Here is a 13,319-nt window from a genome sequence, read left to right on the forward strand (position 1 = left end):
CACATAGTACAAACAGTAGACTATACAGGGTGAAACAGTACAGAACAATAAACAAAAAGTACCAATACTTCAGAAACTCCAGGCAGGCAGATGCAATAGACACGGAGCAGAAGAACGGGTAAGGAGACAGGAGGGAAGAGGGCCCTGCTCATTCGAGCTTACATCCTAAGGGAGGGTTGACAGACCAGGCACAAGAGGAGCCGGTTGAGGCAATGGGAGAGATGGGAGAATGAGCGGAGGAGATAAGGGTTAAGTAGATGGTTGGTAGGCTTTGAGAAAGAGGTGAGTTTTGAATGCACGTTTAAAGGAGCACAGAGTGGGAGAGAGGCGGATGGAGCGAGGGAGGTCATTCCAGTGAAGGGGGGCTGCACGGGAGCTTACAATCTACCAAGTGATACTTGATACATAAGGTAGTAGAATAAATATGTAGTTTTAGCAAGTCCGAAGCATTGTCAGCCACCAATATTAAAACAGGCATTGGCAACTTGCATATCTGTGAAGCTCCCGGTGATGCAGTACAGATAGAATGAGCAGAAACAATGGAAGGTGGAGGCGACTGCTGCTATCAAAGCCACAGAAATTGCCAGCCTGGCCACACCTGTTAAGAGCCACACACAAAAGGGTGCACTGAGCCAGGCCTGATGAAATTGAAGCTCTAGCAAATCAAGTCTGGGGATCATTGGGCTTAGGAAAACGGTGCAGAATAGCATTCACCTGTCAGCCAATGTGGTACTTCGAGCCCAGGCATTTGCTGAATATCCAGTCCATCAGCTGCTCATAGTTCTGCAGCTGCACTTTCCCCACCTGCGATAAATCAAAACATAGTCAATATTAAATGCTCCAAATACTGAACCACATCTGTTAATTTCTAGATGACAACAGGTAGGTAAATCTCCCTGAAATATCAAAATTATGCAAGTGGTACAGCAGGTTAAGAATGGAATGCAACACAATAAAACTGTTTGACCGGTGAAAAAAATCTATGGATAAATTCTTGGGATTTAGGCACTTTGTTACTTTTTCTAGAATTAAGGAAAAACCGATTTCTCCAAAGTAAGTTTTTTGTTTTTGTTTTTTTTTTACAATTTAACGATTGTATGCAGAGAAGTCTACCTCTGGGTAAAGATATTATGTACCTATTCCCTTTGACGTGCCAAAATATGGGTTGTTTTGTCAAGGTTGTAGATGTATTTAAATGCATGGTTCTACACATACGTTTTAGTGTTTGATTATTCTATACAATCAGAACACCTATTGGCCAGTTTAATCTCTGGCTGTTAAAAGTTTTTTGTCCTACACAGGGCGATGATTGGTTATGTAGTACAGCACAGAAATCGGAGATACCAGCTAACTGGCTCATAGATGCATTGAATACCAGTCGAGACAAGAGGTGCTCATAGAACTAGGTGCTCATAGAACTAAAGTTGCTTGCCGTGAGGGTAGGGCATTATAATATGCAGACGTAGATAATAGCCTGAGCATCAAATATGGCTCTAATTATACTTGGCATAAGATATGTCTCTCTATATGACATGTGGCATATTATTCTCGCCACCAGATATGAAATCTATTTTTTCTTTTTATGTAACAATAAACTTACCAACTGACCTATAAGTGAAGGAGTCTTGCCTCTGGTAAAAGACATGACAGATACAGGCAGAATTTCTGTTTTTAGGTTGTAGGTGTATAAGGGACATCTATAAATCTAATGCTTGGTACTAGGGCTGCTTTATGGGGGTAGCAAACTGGACATTTATCTGGAGCCCAAGCCACTGCAGCATCTGCACATTTTTGTTTACTATTTGGAGGTGGAATTGATAGCTGGCTTCCTGCTCTATCCCCCGTCCTGAACAGCTACCAGACAGTTCAATCATCAGCCGTTAGCTGTTCAGGTTCCTCTCCTAAACTGATCTCTGTGCAGGATAGGAAATAGTAAAATCAGCCAATAGGCTCCTTGATCCATTGAGTAGGACCGAGCGGGTACTTCTAATATGCATACTTATATGTGGTGTGAAATATAGGCTATGCATCAGACATGCGTTTGCATATTAAACTTTTTCACCAGATGCAGCTCTGATTGTTAGACTTTGCACCAGATATCGGTCTACATAGTAGTCTTGGCACCAGATAAAGCTGTGCATATTATACTTTGCAATGGGTATGAGGCTGTATAATAGACTTGGCAACCAATATGGCTCTTTATATTCAAATTGGCACCAGATATGAATCTACATATCGGCCTCCTTGGCATTATACATAACTCTGCTTGTTGGCCTTGGTACCAGATACAACTCTGCATGTTGGGCTTGGCACCATATATGGGACTGCATGTCAACCTTGCTACCAGATATCACTGTGTATGTTAGGCTTGACACCTGATATGACTGTAATGTATAAACTTGGCAGCAGATATGGTTTCTATATATGACACCAGGCACATTATAGGGTTCCAGATATAGCTCAGATAAAAAATCAAAATGGGGGTCTGTGAAATAGGTGATATGTGCAATATGACTGTCTATTACATGAATGGGCACTTAGCCGCTGGTCCGGCATTCACCATTAAGTGGTCCTCACCATGATTTCTGCTTGGGGCCCATATTGTCTGTAACCAGACCTGCCTGGTACTCTATTTAGTAAACATGCTGCATATAAGGCTGGTTATAAATACTCTATATCACACCAATTTTAAAAGACGATTTTTAAGACTTTGATAATTTAAAATTTCAACTAACAATCTCAGTGGGTAGCTTATAAGTATGTATAACCTGTTTGTTTTGTTCTGTATATTTTTAGCTATTGCCTTCAACATATGAGAAGCTGTATTCCCTTTTTGCCTAAAATAAGGATAATGAATCACCTTTCTATTGTGTTCTATTCTGTTCATCATCATGGATTAAAACCCGAGATCTGCAGAAAGATAGGACATTGCTGTGCTATCTGTAAATATGAATGTAGTATGATGAATCATGTGGCAGTGATTGATAGGCCCATTCTGTTATGCCACAGCACAGTGTATAACAGGCACTGCAAGAAGCTTGACAGATGCTTTAATTAGAAAGCTCTATACATTCCATTATAGATGTATTGCTTAAACATTTCATAGCAGTAACCATGGCAGCACACAGTTTAGAATTGTGATGGCTTTACAAAAGTGCAAAGACATTTTTCTATAAAAACATATTGTGAGGGAGAAGAGTTAACTGTTAGCAGAAAGAGTCCTCTCTTAAAATATTTAAGATACATATATAATGATTGTGTGCATATATATCTTGTATATAATGCAAATACCAACAAGCTGACTATAGTAAAAAAATAAACACGCCTCAAGCACTCCTGGGAACTGCTGCCTTATTCACTCACAGAGAACACCAATATTTAAATATACCAGAACATACAAAATGACTGAATAATGACCTTGTGCCCATCACACAACAATACAGGCATTTACACACTTAATAAAAAGTAGAATATTGGATCACACAGGTTTAAGCTGACTATAGGGTCACTAAATAAGCACTGTAATACTGTTGTGTCCCTGGTAAGTATAATAATCCTCTCCGCTGCTAGGAGATATGTTTCTCATATGGGTATGGTTTATAAAAGCCTTCATTTTATCCCATCATGGTGAATCACTGTTCACCTCCATCCTGTCCAATACGGTGTGGAAAATGTTACAATCTTATTATTTATTTATTTTTTCTAAGGTGTGTTTTTCTAGAGTCTGACCACCTTATTGTGTTAATTTATCATGTTCTGCCCATCCATGTGTACCTTGTTTATTAGCTATCCGCTCGTCAAAGGTCACAGCAACAAGAGGAAGTCCACTCTCTCATTTCATCCTCCCCCCCCCCCCCCCCCCACACTACCTGTCCCCTGGATCCCATCCCCTCCCACCTTCTTCGCTCCCTTTCCCCCACCACCTGCTCCCACCTCGCTCACCTCTTTAATCTCTCCCTCTCCACTGGCATCTTCCCCTCCTCCTTCAAACATGCTCTCGTATCCCCCATTCTTAAGAAACCTAATCTCGACCCCACTTCTCTTTCGAACTATCGCCCCATATCTCTTCTCCCTTTTGCCTCCAAAATTCTCGAGATGCTCGACTGCAGCCGTCTCACCTCCTACCTTTCTGAATACTCCCTCCTTGATCCTCTCCAGTCTGGTTTCCGCCCCCTCCACTCCACTGAAACTGCCTTGGCTAAAGTCACCAATGACCTCCTCTCTGCTAAAGCCAGGGGCCACTTCTCCCTTCTCATCCTCCTTGACCTCTCTGCAGCCTTTGACACCGTTGACCACCCCCTCCTCCTTCACATCCTCCAGTCTTTCGGCCTCTCCGGCCCAGTCCTGTCCTGGTTCACCTCTTACCTTACTCACCGATCCTTCTCTGTCACCACCTCTGGGTCTCTCTCCCCCCGTCCACCCTTCCAGTCGGGGTCCCTCAGGGCTCTGTTCTGGGACCCTTACTCTTCTCTCTATACACCTCCTCCCTGGGTGAACTCATCAGCTCCTTCGGCTTCAGCTACCACCTTTACGCTGACGACACTCAACTATACCTCTCCTCTCCTGATCTCTCTCCCTCCCTCCTCTCTAGGGTGTCCGCCTGCCTCTCTGCCATCTCCTCCTGGATGTCCTCTCGATTCCTCAAACTTAACCTTGCCAAAACTGAGCTCATAGTTTTTCCTTCCTCTCATACCTCATCCCCTTCTGACCTCTCCATCACTGTCGACAACACCTCTATCTCCCCTGTCCCCCAACTTCGCTGCCTTGGTGTCATCCTTGACTCCTCTCTCTCTCTCTCCTTTGGCCCCCACATCCTCTCTCTTGCTAAATCCTGCCGCTTCCAGCTGCGTAACATCGCTCGCATCCGGCCCTTCCTCTCCCAAGATGCCACCAAATGCCTTATCCACTCTCTGATCATCTCCCGCCTGGACTACTGCAACCTCCTCCTCACTGGCCTCCCCCACTCTCATCTCGATCCCCTTCGATCTGTTCTTAACGCTTCCGCTAGGCTTATTTTCCTTTCTCGCCGCTCCTCTTCTGTCTCCCCCCTCTACCTAGCCCTTCACTGGCTCCCATTCCCCTTCAGAATCCTCTTTAAGCTCCTCACACTCACCTACAAGGCCCTCGCCAACTCCACTGCGCCCTACATTTCCACCCTCCTCTCTATTCATGCTCCATCCCGCCCTCTCCGTTCTGCCTCTGACCGTCGCCTCTCTTCCCCCCTTATAACCTCCTCCCACGCGCATATCCAAGACTTCGCCCGCGCTGCCCCCCTCCACTGGAACAAGCTCCCTCCCTCCATCAGAACGTCCCCTAATCTGTCCAGCTTCAAACGGGCCCTAAAAACCCACCTTTTTCTTAAAGCCTTTGTCTCCCACTTAACTTCCTACCTTATCTTCTGCCTCCGTCCCCCTACTCTCCCTCTCTCCCCTGCGTCTCTCTGTCTGTCCACCCCTCCCCTTAGATTGTACGCTCCTCTGAGCAGGGCCATCTCTCCTCCTGTTTCCACCACTTCTAACTCTGCTCTCCAGCTACTTAGCCCTCCTCCTCGAGGGTCCTCCACCCCACGTCCACTCTCGCTTCCTCCTCCCCCCTGGGGGTCTCCCTGTCTTCCGCGCTCTCCTTCTTGGGCCCCGTCATTTGCGGATCCTCCCTCCCCCTTCCCCGCCCTCTCTAGCTGTGCATTGAGCTTACTGAGTTGCTGTGTTTACTGTACTGTGCTGTCTCCCATTGTATTGTAATTTGTTTGTCTCTGTACGGCGCTGCGGATGCCTTGTGGCGCCTAATAAATAAAAATTAATAATAATAATAAGTGTGTGACAGTTATCTGTCTACTCAGTTAGGACTGGGCTGAGAAGTGTTATGATGTGCAGAGAATGGAGGGAAACGAGAAGTCTGAGAAGAAAATATAACGTCGAGAACCACAGATATTAGGAAAGTGCGATCTGATAGAAAGCCGCTGGAAAATCAGTTTTTAAAAAGTGCCACATTACAAACCGCACTCTTGACTTTGAGCCATGATGAGATCACAAAGCAAACCGCTAGAAATGTAGCTGTGGCTCTGACATGACTCTAACATTATGCTAAGGAAATTACAGACAGAACAAAAATGATTAGACGAGGAACACACTGCAGAATCTGATTTCCATGCTCAAATGCAGAATGAGGCCACTGTTCCGCAGAACCGTTTGCAAAGTTTTGTTCATCTGTCATGCACACTTCCTAGTGAATACGATGTCGCAGTAAGATGATCAAATGGGGGAAACCAGTAAAGAGGACGTCCCGCTGTTCATCGTTTATGTAAATGAAGCTAACTACAAACATTTTCAAAAGAAAAAAAATAATTTGGTATGGGATTAAAAATATAAAAAAAAGAATATATTGTACAGATGTTGCCTCAGCAAAGCCTCTTTGCTTTAATCATATATCCAAGCTATAGCTAAATTATATATTTATTTCAAATTTATCCACAAGCTGTAAACGATGCAGGCCGCTATGACACCTTTCTGTGTCGATAACAATACAAGAGGCGACAGGCCCTGTAGACAAGCAATCTATCACTTTTACAGCTAATCTAGTGACTGCAGGAGAAGTAGATGAGACCGTTATAGACATGACAGTTTTTGAGCTGTCTCCTATAAAGTTGGGGGAGCCTTATGTCACTCTTGAAATGTAAAACTTTCTCAGCTCTATATTAGGATTATGACTTGAAATATATTTAATAATTTACCAAGGCGAGAATTCTTCAACCATATGGAAGGGAAAGGCTAGCAGCAAACGTAAAAAAAAAAACCCCTCCTAATTAGTGTTCTAATTAAAACAGCATATTTTACAGCGAGCGAATATTTATGTGACCTAGAATTTTGTAACCTTTTCCTAGTAGAAAGTCGTGACCATTCAAACTTTGGGTCTAACTTAGGAGTCTGAGTTTTCAGTTAAGTTTTTGTCAACTGAATTTTCCAGAGTAATAGCAATCCAAAATTGTGTTGGGAGTAAATCCAACTGTATGGTGCAGTGCTGGCAAGCTTAAATGTGGTGATAGATCTTGTTGGGTGAGGGTGTCCTACCTTAACTATAAATTGCACGTAATGCAGCTGAGTATTTGAATGCTACATGCAAAAGCACCCAGTAGTTTCCCTCAATTGGGACAGGGTTTGCTTCTTGCTGTGAATGGAGCCTTAAATGGGAGATTTAAAGATTATTTAACTGGACCCTTTTTCCTTGTGAAACATACATGCAGTATATGTAATAAAACTTGGTGCCTCAATTGTTGCGGATATTGGTGATCCCAGATTGAACAGGTAACTGTAGTGATCACTGCCCGTGCCCGCACACCCTCTGAGGATCCTTGGCACAGACAATACTGATACACTACTGCGGTGGATTAGGTTGTCGCTTAAAAGCTATTCCTTTCCTAGCAGACTCTATTATTGAGGCTAGAAAAGATCTTTAAGCTTTGGTACGCACAGCCTCCTCCATTAGATCACCTAATGGCGGAATCTGTGTACCTTCTGTAAGTTCTGGATGATGGGGACGTACTTCTGCACCTGGAGTAGTGGATTGGCAGGTTAAATTTGCTGTGCTGCAGTGCTTATACTCTACATATTTATAAATCTGAGCTATGTATAGATTCGTCTTGACATCAGACACCTGGACGGGGCTTCCAGAAGGAGAGCAAGTTACTGCTCAATAAAACACAGGTAAGCGGCACATACCTGACAGTGTGCAGCATGTGTTCAGTGAAGGATGTAGGATTGTGAGAGATGCTACATCAAACATAGGGTTAGAAAGCTCATTCTGACATACCAGACTGCTAAGACAGACTGCACACTCTGGATCTCTAGTAGTTGTGGAACTACAAGTCATAGGATGCTTCAAGAAGAGGTTGTCAAGATAGGTTGATTCTTGTACTCCCACATTGACTGGCGAGCTATAGGTGGTAGTGCAGAGCACTACTGAAACTACAAGAACAATAAATAACTACGCTAGCCCAGCCACCTATTTCATCCTGTAGGGAAAAGGGTGCTTGTTTGCTTCTCCCAGTAGCAGCTGAGTTATAAAGTAATTAGACTGAGTCACTCGTTTGTACACAGTCTAACAAATGAATGTCATCTCCATGTGTTGGCATTTTAAAGACCACAAATGCTGTTGCTGGTTTCCTAGACATAGTATCCTGGCAGTGTCATTATTGCATTATTGTACAGTGCGTGCCTCTGTCCTCTGCTCCTCTTCATGTAATTCTCTAGTTTAATCCTGAATATGTGCCTGTAATGACTGAAGGCTATTTAAAATGTAATGGTGTTGCAACTGCTGTTTAAATATACACAAACTGTTTATTGTTCAGGAGAGTTCAATTAACTTTAGCAAATGATAGTGAGTCGCTGAAATGGTTTGTTAAATATTTAATTGAACTGTTTTATCGAACTACGTTTAGATTGCAAACATAGGAGCTCACATCGAGGGCATTTCACTGCTACTTTTCTGTACCTTATATCTAAAAAAATATATATAATGATGCATTTGGTCATATGAACCTGTAAATATCTTGTTCTATAGCTCTGACTTTATTACCTTTAAAGCCAAATTAGTGTGCTCCGTAATTACAGGTTTATCTTGAAAGCATGATTTTCATTTAATAGCATGTGCAGGTTAAGCAAGCAAACTCCAATAACGGTGGTAGAAAACATTTTATCTTGCAATTTATATCGGGGCAGCTGAGCGATGCTCAGTTCTCTGGGAACACTTACCAACAGTGGTAAGAGTACTTTACTCTTGCAGCTTTCCAGGCCAGAGCAGGGAACCTCTGTGCAAGCATGACGGCTCACTCATTATCATCATCATCATCACCATTTATTTATATAGCGACACTAATTCCGCATCGCTGTAAAGAGAACTCATTCACATCAGTCCCTGCCCCATTGGGGCTTACAGTCTAAATTCCCTAACGCACACACAGAGACAGAGAGAGACTAGGATCAATTTGTTAGCAGCCAATTAACCTACCAGTATGCTTTTGGAGTGTGGGAGGAAACCGGAGCACCCAGAGGAAACCCACGGAAACACGGGGAGAACATACAAACTCCACACAGATAAGGCCATGATCGGGAATTAAACTCATGACCCCAGTGCTTGTACGGCATAAGTGCTAACCACTATGCCACCGTGCTGCCCACACATGCGCACTGAAACTTGAAACCTTGAAATCATTGCATTTTTACTCTTATCCAGTATTGAAAATTGATTTGATCAATTGAAAGCTTTATCATCATCCGCTATTTATATAGCGCCACAAATTCCGCAGCGTTGTATAGAAAACTTACTCACATCATTCCCTGATGGGAGGTCAATTTAATGGCAGCAGCCAATTAACCTACTAGTATGTTTTTGGAGTGTGGGGGGAAACTTGAGCACACTGAGGAACCCATGCAAACAAGGAGAGAAATTACAAGCTCCACACAGATAAGGCTATGGTTGGGAATCGAACTTATGACCCCAGTGCTGTGCAGCAAAAGTTGTAACCACTAAGCCACCGTGCTGCTTTTCTGCTAGCACCTTTTTGGATATATATGAATTCCATTAACACATGTAGTGATGAAATATTTTGATTGTTCCATCCTGAATCGATGGTGTGACAGATTTAATTGATTCTGGATTGTAAACATGACCTATTAGTGACTTGTGAACTTGAAATTGTATATTTGATGGACATTGTGGTAGCGCTGAGTTGTGTTTTTAATATGTTCTGTTTGTCTGTAACAAAGCTGGAGGTGTAAACTCCTGGTTCATTTATAGTGATTAATTTGTACTGGAGCACACAGGAACACAGTTGGGCACTATAATGTCCTCCCACTGTACATCCCAAGGTTTTGAGTTCCACTTCCTTTATTTCACTTACAAATTAAACACTGAGGTGAGGAATATTAGATGACTGTAGATTCTTTTGAAATATTAGTCTTTGATCAGTTGCTTAGAGGGGAGCAGATGTCCAAGCGATATAAAGAGAACGCTACACTTAATTTACAGTCACACATAAAATGTCTATCTTTGTTTATGCCACAGTGTAGGGGTTTATTTTTTTTCAATGTATTTATTTTTCCATTCCTTCCTCTTTCTGTGTTCTGAAGTACCCACTAACAGTGATTCTCCAGTAATTTATGCTGTAGTCATAGCTGCAGAAATGTGCTGCTGCAGGCATACCGGTTTTGTAACTAATAATAGTAAATCTGTGTAGATTCATTCATTGGTGCAATGTTTGCCCTGTATCTCCACATACATTCCTGCAGTGAGCACTTCACACACATAATTAGCTACACCATGTTGGAGAATATGCTGGAAAAGGTATCCGAAATTTTATGTTCCTGCTGTGAAAATGCTTTTGGTCCTTTCTGTGAAGTGGTGTTTTGCAGGTTTTTCAACCCTCTTGCAGGCTAGAAGACATTTCTATGAGTTATGGCTAGTTGTACCAGGTTGGATAATTTGCTGTATGGTAAGAGAAGTAGTTCTGGGAATATTTTCTGCAGGTCATTGTTTTTATGCAGCAAAATTTGTAGTGTATTTATCATTTTGCATTCCTGATTTCCTCTTGAGTTCGCCATTGTTTTAAAATGAGCTTAAGGTCCACTAGATGTTCATCTTTATCGTATTTGTTTTGTAGGAGCATATACAGTTGTATGTTATTGCTTGGATTTAAATGACAAATATATGTATATCATTTTATAAAATATACACTCAGTGACCACTTTTAAGTGCACCTACTTGTTAAAGCAAATATCTAATCAGCCAATCATGTGGCAGCAACTCGGTACATAAAAGCATTGCAGACATGGCCAAGAGGTTCAGTTGTTCAGACCAAACGCCAGGAAGGAAAAGAAATATGATCTAAATGACTTTGCATGTGGAGAGATTTTTGGTACCAGACAGGGTGGTTTGAGTATCTCAGAAACTGCTGATCTCCTCCTTGGATTTTCATGCACAACAGTCTCTAGAGTTTACAGAGAATGGTGCACAAATCGAAAAACATACAGAGAGCGACAGTTATGTTGGTGAAAATGCCTTGTTAATAAGAGGTCAAAGGGGAATGACCAGACTGGTACAAGCTGATGGGGGGCAACAGTAACTAATCATGTTACAGTAGGGGGTATGCAGAAGAGCATCTTTGAACTCACAGTATGTCGAACCATGAAGTGGATAGGGGGGCATAGAGCACCATAAAACCACACTGGGTTTCACTCCTGTCAGCTCAACAGGAAACTGAGGCTACAGTGGGCACAGGCTCACCAAAACTGGACAGTTGACGATTGGAAAATTGTTGCCTGGTCTGAACCTCAATTTCTGCTGCCACATGCAGATGGTTGTGACATTATTTGGTATAAAGATGAATTGATACTGCCATGTGTCATGGTGCAGGTTAGTAGTTTAATGGAGTGGGGAATATTTTCTTTGCACACATTACAACCTTTAATACCCATTGAACATTAACTGAATGCCACAGCCTAATTGAGTATTGTTCCTGACCACGTGCATCCCTTTATGGCCACAGTTTGCCCATCTTCTGATGCCTACTTCCAGCAGGATAAAGCACCATATCATAAAGCACATGCCATCTCAAGCTGATTCTCCCAACATGACAATGTGTTCAGTGTACTACAATGGCCTCCACAGTCACCAAATATTAATCCAATAGAGCACCTTTGGGATGTGGAAAAACCAGAGATTCACAGCATGAATATATAGCCGACAAATCTGCAGCCTCTGCATGATACTATGCTCTTAACATGTTCCAGAATGTCTATGGAATGTTTCCAGTACCTTGTTGAATCCTTGGCTCAAAGAAGTTGGGCTGTTTTGTGGTCAAAGGGGGGTCCTACCCAGTGCTAGAACGGTCTACCTAATAAACTGACCACTGAGTATATATTTACAATTCAACAGAAAACCTTGCAGGTAAAAATGATTAATGGTTTGAGGTTTACCGTTGACATTATGCATGGAGAAATCGTACTTTATGCAGTGGCAGCAGATTCGCGTAGTGTTAAAAGACACTTTGATATGCGCTACATCAACAAGGCCAATGGCTGCAAATGAATTAATGAGATCAGCGGTATCCTGAATATAGATTATCTACTAATAACTTTATACAGAGAGGGTCTTGCCATCAATCATACATTTATGCAAGTGTCCATTCACCTTCCTGCTAAAGAAATACATTTTGAAAAAGCTGCACTGAATGTATGCAGGGCCGGATTAACCTTAGGGCTATCTAGGCTACAGCCCAGGGGCCTATGGCATCCAGGGGGCCCTTGAAAGTGCTCAGCAGCAGTATTGATCGGTCGGGGGCGCCCACGGCCCGATCAGTGCTGCTGAGCACTTTCCCTGCAGTCCTTCTCCGGCGCGCTGTAGTCTCCTTACTGAGGAGATCTCGTGAGTCTCACTCTCACGAGATCTCCTCAGTAAAGAGAGCACAGCGCGCCGGAGAAGGAGGTAAGTGCCGGGGGGGGGGGGGGGGGGGGGCGCGGGCAGCTCCGATCACGGGGGGGGGGGGAAGGGGGGCGCGCGCAATCAGCTCCGATCACGGGGGGGGGCCCTCACGGGGGAATGGAGGCCCCCTTAGCCCAGGGGCCTCCATTCCCTTAATCCGGCCCTGAATGTATGGGATATTCTGTTTTGTGTGTTTTGCTATTTATTGTGAACAGCTGGACCACAGGATCTATATTGACCATCTCTGTTGGAAACGGTTTGTCAGGTAACGGCAATCTGGAACAAAGATGACTTGTTGTGTTTTGATGTTTGTATGACTGATCTTTACACATCCCTCGGCATTGTCAAATATTTGCTGCTGATTTGACATAGCTTTGATTAATATTTCCGAAACAGAGTTTATTTAATTCCATTTTGATATTGACCTATCTTCTATCACTCCTCGGAGGGTAAGGAGGGGCACTGGTTACTAAAACAGATGTCCAGGACAAGCACACTCTTGCAGATTATTTAAGAGATTTAAAATGTTTGCCAAAATGAAGAGCTGTGCAACAGTGACCAAATAATTCAACAAATTTAAAACCGTAGTCCCAGTGGCCAAGTACCCCAAGCTGGTGCTGTGTTCTGGCCACATGTTGTCTCTTGCATAGTTGGCAACATTTTAAAATTTACTTAGAGACACTTTGCCCCTGGGGCAGGGTGCATCTTGCCTGGTATGGTGACAGCGGACATTGGGCCTCAACAATCCTTCTTCATTTTATGTTTCCTGAATTAGCTTATTATTATTTTTTTTCAGCTTTTTATGAAACTTAGAATATAAAAAGGGATTGCATTTACAAGACAAA

The 13,319-nt window shown here is 42.9% G+C and overlaps 1 protein-coding gene across 1 annotated transcript in view; it reads left to right on the top strand.

The window, feature by feature from the left end:
• Positions 1 to 13,319, top strand: part of SNX7 (sorting nexin 7) — an 84,612-nt gene that overhangs the window by 24,711 nt on the left and 46,582 nt on the right. The gene's annotated exons all lie outside the window — the stretch shown is intronic.

This window comes from Mixophyes fleayi, chromosome 8 (genome assembly GCF_038048845.1).
Source record: "Mixophyes fleayi isolate aMixFle1 chromosome 8, aMixFle1.hap1, whole genome shotgun sequence".
Taxonomy (NCBI): Eukaryota; Metazoa; Chordata; class Amphibia; order Anura; family Limnodynastidae; genus Mixophyes; species Mixophyes fleayi.